General features: G+C 44.6%; 1 pseudogene; it reads right to left on the bottom strand.

The window, feature by feature from the left end:
* Nucleotides 1–1430: 1430 nt before the first annotated feature.
* LOC148113464 (uncharacterized) lies at nucleotides 1431–3109 on the bottom strand (annotated as a pseudogene).
* Between the last annotated feature and the right edge of the window lie 3748 nt (nucleotides 3110–6857).

Here is a 6857-nt window from a genome sequence, read left to right as displayed (position 1 = left end):
CAAGAATAGCATTTGCTCAGAAATGGAAGAGTAAAGAAACACCTTCAGAAGAAGAAGTGTTATGTAAAATCTTCAATTGTGCAGAAATGGACAGACTCACTTTGGAACTCAAAAATAACAGTGAATCAACATATTATGAAATCTGGACTAAATTTTATAAATGGTTAGACAAAAGAAAGAATACCAAGAAGAAGGTGTAGTGAATGTCTAGAAATATGTATGTCAATGTATACTGAACTTGTGTGTGTGATATAAGTTTATTGGATATGGATATAGTTGTTTAGGAGGAATTATGTAGTATGCTTGACATGTAATAAAGTAAGATATATGTAAATTTGTATATAGATTAAGGAATATATTATTTATTAATTTGAGTTAGACGGAAATGTTAGAAACCGGAGATGTCAAACCATGTCCATTGTTTTTTAAATTTGAATTATTAATAAAAAACTTTAAAAAGAAAACTGCCACTAGTGTAAAACTGATCTGGTATAAAGTCTCAACAAAACCAAAATGTCGGGCAGCTTTCAAATCATGGGCCTGCTGTAGAACAATCCCCCTCAAACTGGGCATGTATAACACAATCTACCATGTTTTACTCCTTGGTGTGTGATAAAAACCACTCATCATTCTTTAGTGCCCCCTTCAGCTCCTCGCAAATTTCATTAGGAAGTTCAGGCTCCAGTTTTTTCTGAGCACTGGTAACCACAGGAGCAACCAGCTGCTTAGAAGGAATGACTAGTCGGATCACTTCAGGCCTAATGCTATTGTATTGAGGCAATCTGGACAAAGCATCAGCCATAAAATTCTTTCCCTCAGGAATGTAGTACAGTGCAAAATTAAACCAGTTAAAGTATTGTGCCCAATGAACTTGCTTAGGTGACAATTTCCGTGGGGTTTCAGGGCCATTCAGAGTTCATCTAACTCTTGTGAAGTCATAAAATAGATTTTAGGCTTTAGGAGTTTCGCCCAGGGAGGATTTCTATGCTGCAGTCTGTGGGATGATGTGGTGGGAGCACATCAGATCCCCCCCCTCCCTGAGGTCCCAGTATTCCTTTGGGATTTTCTCATCTCCTTCTGTGTGCTCCTGCACTGCAGCCCCTAATTCCCTTGTAGCCTTGGCTCTTTTAGCTCATAGTGAGGGTTTCTCTCCCGCTCTTCTCTCCAGTTGGAAATGGATTCTTAGAAGCCCCTTCCTCCAGTTCACAAGAGAGTTCCATTTGTGAAACCAAGCAGGAGGAGCCTCTCCATTCCAGGTGCTACAACGAAACCCAATATCCCAAAGGTGCTTTTTCAAGGGGCAACTGTACTTTCTGGTTTTTCTTTGAAGACATTTCGCTTCTCATCCAAGAAGCTTCTTCAGTTCTGACTGGATGGTTGGGAATGGAAGGATTTATACTCCTTGCAGACAGGTGGACATTTACATTCTTTTAGCGAGTTGTTAAGGTGACCTGGAGATTTATCTGTATCATCAGGGTCACCTGAGTGTGCAAATTGGTGTGGAGCCTTCTTGGAACTGTTAAAAGGACTGTGTTGTAGATTGGAGATAGACGATGTTGTATCCCTCCCCCTCTATTGAGAGAGGGCTGTTCAATTTTGACATACAGATGGTCTCTTGGACCCCTCTTTCAAACCAGTGGTCTTCTCTGTTTAAAATGTGGACTTTGCTGTCTTCAAACAAGTGGCCTGTGTCTTTTAAATGCTGAATCTAGTGCTGATGTATTTGTTCTCCTATATTGTGCCATGCACTTATGAAGTGGTTGTTTCGTTTCTCCAATATACAGATCTGCACATGGCTTGCTGCATTGTACAGCATATACCACATTGCGCAGTTTATGTCTGGGTGTTTTGTCTTTTGGGTAGACAAGCTTCTGCCTTAGTGTATTCTTGGGTTTGAAGTGTGCATGTATGTTATGTTGGCTGAAGAGCCTCCTGAGCTTTTCCGATATGCCTGCAACATACGGAATGACAACATTGCTTCATTTATTGTTTTCTTTGTTATTGTTGTGGCCTGTTGGCTGCTGGCCTCTCCAGCAGTTGAATCAGATGAGGAGGAGGCATGGGAGTCAGGGTCAGCATCAAGGCAACCTGAGAGCTCCGAGGGGGAAGAAGGAATGGAGCTGTCAGAGAGAGAGAGACAAAAGTGGAGCCTGGACCATCTGTCAGCCCTCAGATGGACAGTCAACAGCCCCCAGGTCTGGAGATGGCTGATGAGGAAGAGGAGGAACATCTGGTTGCAGTGCCTGATGCATGGATGCACAGAAGGCAGAGGAGAGGAGAGCAGTGGAAATCTGTGGGCTGATCCTTGGGACAGAAGAGCTACCGCTGCTAGTGAAGCCTCACCCTAGCTCTGGGGATAAAAGGCAGGGATAGAGATGAATAGTTGTGGCAAACAACTATTCATATCCCTGCTGAACAGATTTAAATTAGCTTGCTATGAGAGAGAAATTTTTTGCTGGTGCTGCTGGTGCTCCTAATAAAGGAATCATTGCTTCAACTACAGAGGATTTGTCATGTTTGGGGAGCTGTTGTGGAGGAGCTCCTGTAGGGTCTTTTTTGAGATTTGATGAAGTCCCACTTGGGATAGCCACATGTTCTGAGGACTTCCCTGATGTATTTTCATTCTTTTTCTTTTCCATTTTTGCTGGTAGGCAGGCCTTCAGCTTGTTGGTTCTGATGACTCCCATTTTTTGCTCCAGTGGGTGGTGGGAATCAAAATGTAAATATTGATCTCTGTGTGTAGGTTTTCTATAAACTTCAGTGTTAAGGCTCTGTCTTCCTTAATGTGTATTGCACAGTACAGGAAGGTTAGACTATTTTCTTTGACATCTTCCCATGTGAATTTGATGTTTCTGTCCACAATGTTGATATGTTTGGTGAACACTTCCAATTCCTGTGTTTTGATCTTGATCCAAGTATCGTCCTCATTCCTGTACCAGTGAGTGGGTGGAATTCCTGTAAAGGAGTCTAAGGCTTTGGTTTCTACCTTTTCAATGTAGAGATTGGCCACAATGGGGGACATAGGTGAACCCATAGCGCAGCCATGTTTCTGTCTATAGAAACCTTTATTGTATTTAAAATAGGTAGTGGCCAAGCAGAGGCCCAGCATGTAGTCTGGGCTGAGGTTGGTTCTGTCATCTAAGGTGCTGTCTTGTAGCAGTCATTTTTTCACTACCATGACAGCTTCAGTAGTAAAAAAATGACTGGTTGTTTCCTATGATGTGACTTCTCTTGTCATCTGCATTCCAACTACTGAAGACCTCTGCTTGACAAACTACCTATTTTAAATACAATGAAGGTTTCTACAGATAGAAACATGGCTGCGCCATGGGTTCTGGCTGGCAAAGGGCTATAAGTACCCTCAGTCTCAGTTTCTCTACCACCTTGGGGCTAATCACACATCTGGTGTACCCCGAATCCAAAAGGGCTAATATCAGAGCTGTGATGGCACAGTGGTTAGAACACAGTACTGCAGGCTGCTTTTGTTGACTGCTGGCTGCCTGCAATTTGGCAGTTCAAATCTCACAGGCTCAAGGTTGACTGAGCCTTCCATCCTTCTGAGGTCAGTAAAATGAGGACCCAGATTTTTGGGGGCAATATGCTGACTCTGTAAACCACTTAGAGAGGGCTGCAAAGCATTGTGAAGTGGTATATACTGTAAGTCTAAGTGCTATTGTTATTGCTATCTTCCCCTGGGGGCCTTAGCTCCACTGGGATGGTAACGGGGATCACATGTTGACTTATCAGGGGTTGTTGTCAGAGTCAGTTTAACTCTCTTCCAATGGGGTCAGAGTTCCCAGCTCCTCCTTGGCAGGAGGGTAAACTCAACGACCTCCACCCCCTTCAAGACTGTTTCGTGGTGCCTTGGCAGCTGTTTCTCAGGCTTCTTGTCCCCAGCAGCTACAGGTTTGGGGCTTGGTTTGGTTTGGCAGAACGGCAATCAGCTGCTTGGTGTTTCCCCTTCCCACACTTGAAGAATGCTGTGGACCTCAGTTTGGGCATTGGCCTGCCTTTGGCAGCTTTTGGAGGATCTTTATGAGCAGGAGGGGAGCTTGCTCCAGCTGCAGTCATCATGGTGCTGGTCCCTGGCTAGGTCAATCTCCACCTCATCTGCCAACACATATCAATGCTGAAGTTCTTGAGGGGCCCCTTGGGAGATGCAGCTGTGATAGACTTCATTGTTAAGCCTATCCTTGTAACATTCCATCAGGACTTCCTCAGGTCATGTGGCCATATAACCAATTTCATTGTATAAATGATGTACAATGACAATAAAGGCTATACTTTGATATGGCAGGCCAGCTCATGGAACTCCTGGGTGTATTCTGCCACTGACCTCTGCCCCTGTGTAATGGTCTTCATTTGGCTGGGGGAGGGGCTTGCACCACCGACAAAGTGCCACCATAAATTGATCATAGCTCCTTAGTTGGGGGGCATTGTCATTGTGAAGAGTAACCATCCACTCTGCTGCAGCTTCTTCCAGGGCCATGGTTACACATCTCACTGTGGCTGCTTCAGATCCCAAGTCATCTCTGTACTCCTGCATGTGATTCCAAATTTGGGTTAAGAAGACTCCCATTGAATTAGAGAAGAGGTACTTTTACTAAGTTTGAAATGATAGCAGCAAAAGCAAGGCAAGATCCAATTCAAAACATGCAAAGGTTACACACTGAAAGCCACCCCAAATCCCTCCCCCCAGGGTCCAGCACTGAGAGTCCAACCAATGTCCAGTATGATGTTGTAGGAAAGATCCTCTTCAAGTATTTTGTGCATCTGGAGTCTTAGGATGGTTGGCATTGACAGAGTATAAACAACTCCACTCAGCAGCATCATAATTCATGACTACAAACCTCCTTCCAGTTCTTATGGGACTGCCACACACCAGCTCGCTTCCCCATCCCAAATTCCTAATCATCTTGGTTGCTCTTCTCTGCACTCTTTCTAGTGTCTCAACATCTTTTTAATAGTGTGGTGACCAAAACTGGATGCAATATTCTAGGTGTGGTTTTACTAAGGCTTTATAGAGTGGTAGTAGTACCTCACTTGATCTTGATTCATGTTCTCCACACTGATCGTATTTAAATTTCTAAAATCAATACAAAGGTGTTTTGAGCCATCTTTTTTTTCCTCTAAATAACACTGGAGCTGCGATTTTTGATCAGGCTGGCTCGATGAAAGCCCTTGCTAGGTTTTTCTCAATAAATGTTCTCAGTTCTTCCAACTCCCTCAGAGACATGCTGTATAGCTTGGGTTTAGGAAGTTTAGCACTGGGTAAGATTTCTATCGCACAGTCAGTGGCACGGTGGGGAGGGAGCTCGTCTGAGGCTTTTTCACTAAAAACTTCAGCCAAATCTTTGTATTCTATGGGTATGCTCTTGGTTGGCGTGGCGTGACCAGGCATGGCTGTTTCTCAGTGCTCTGCCCCCTCACTTTCTTTATGTGGATTCTCGGCAAAAGTCATGTGCATCTGAAATTTTATGATGCCTTCTTTCCAATTAATTTTGGGGTTCCATTTTTTCAGCCATGCAAGGCCCAAGACTAATGGCCATTCCATGCCAGGTGCCACTATAAATGTAAGCATTTCCTCGTGGCTTCCGATGCCTATATGTAGAGGCTCAGTAGCAAAAGAAGCTGACTCTCCCTGCTATTGATCCATCTAGTTGGCAGAAAGCGATGGGGTTTTTCAGCTTTCTTGTGTTAATCCCCAACTTCCCTACTAGGGTTGGGCTGATCAAGCAGCGGGTGCACCCTGAGTCCACTAGAGCAGAGATATTTATCTCCCTGTCCCGGTTTGGGATAAATAGTCTTAAGGGGAGGGTAAGTGGTTTAATTGGTTTGCTTACCAGTGGTTTATCTTCTGGATCGCTTCCGAATGGGGAATGGAAATTCTATGATCTCCCTGCTCCTCAGGGCAGTCTCTTTCCCACGCTGGCCAGGTTTTGCAAGTTTCCCCCCCGGCGGGTGGGTTTTTGCAAATTACACTTTGCAGCTCGGTCCCCCTCTTTTCCACACTTGAAATAGGTTGAGGATTTTGGAGAAAATGCGGTTTGTGGTTTGTGGTTTGAGGGGCTCTTGCTTCCATTGGGATGGGGATTTCTTCCATACTCACCCCGCTTGGTACTGGTTTCTGGCCACATCAATCTCTGCTTCTTCAGCAGTGATGTACCACTCATGTAGTTGATTCGGTGCACCTCGGGCCACACAGGCATTGTATAGATCATCACTCAGCCCATCCTTGAAACAGCTCACCAAAATATCCTCTGGCCAGGTCGCATGATATGTGGGGTCCCGGAATTCTTCAGTATACTCTGCTACTGGCCGTTGCCCCTACTTCACCACCTTAATGCGGTCACGTGCTTTGCGATCTGCAAGGGGGTCCTCAAACAGTCGTCGCAGGGCAGGAGAGGAAGCTGATGTCACTTTGGGACAGACGGAGGATTCAGGTGTTCCAGGATCGCCGCTGATAGCCCCGCTGCTAGTTGGTCCTTTTTGGACCTCATAGTCTTGTTTTGACTGTGATAGTGGAGGGCACATCCTGACGATCCCAGGGATATTGCAAAGTCCCTGGCTGATTCAGGAGAAGCCCTTTTTCTCACAGCAGGGTGGCAGGCATTCTGGCTGCTGAAGCTGTGACAGCTCCGGGGAAGAGAATTTGAATGACAATAAGCCGATGCAGTGAGAGAGCTTAACTTTAACTTTAACTATACAAAGAACACCCTGCTGTGAAATGATAAGAGAATTGAAGATTAAAGGAAACTAAGAAACTAAGCGGCAAATTTAATTAGGACTTGGTTTTTTTTTACCCAAACTATTTAATTTGGCAGACTTTAAAACTCCGTTTTACTAAGGACTGAGAC

Source organism: Pantherophis guttatus, chromosome 5, assembly GCF_059756535.1.
Source record: "Pantherophis guttatus breed Tessera chromosome 5, ASM5975653v1, whole genome shotgun sequence".
Lineage (NCBI taxonomy): Eukaryota > Metazoa > Chordata > Lepidosauria > Squamata > Colubridae > Pantherophis > Pantherophis guttatus.
This window is presented reverse-complemented; position numbering and strand designations above follow the sequence as displayed.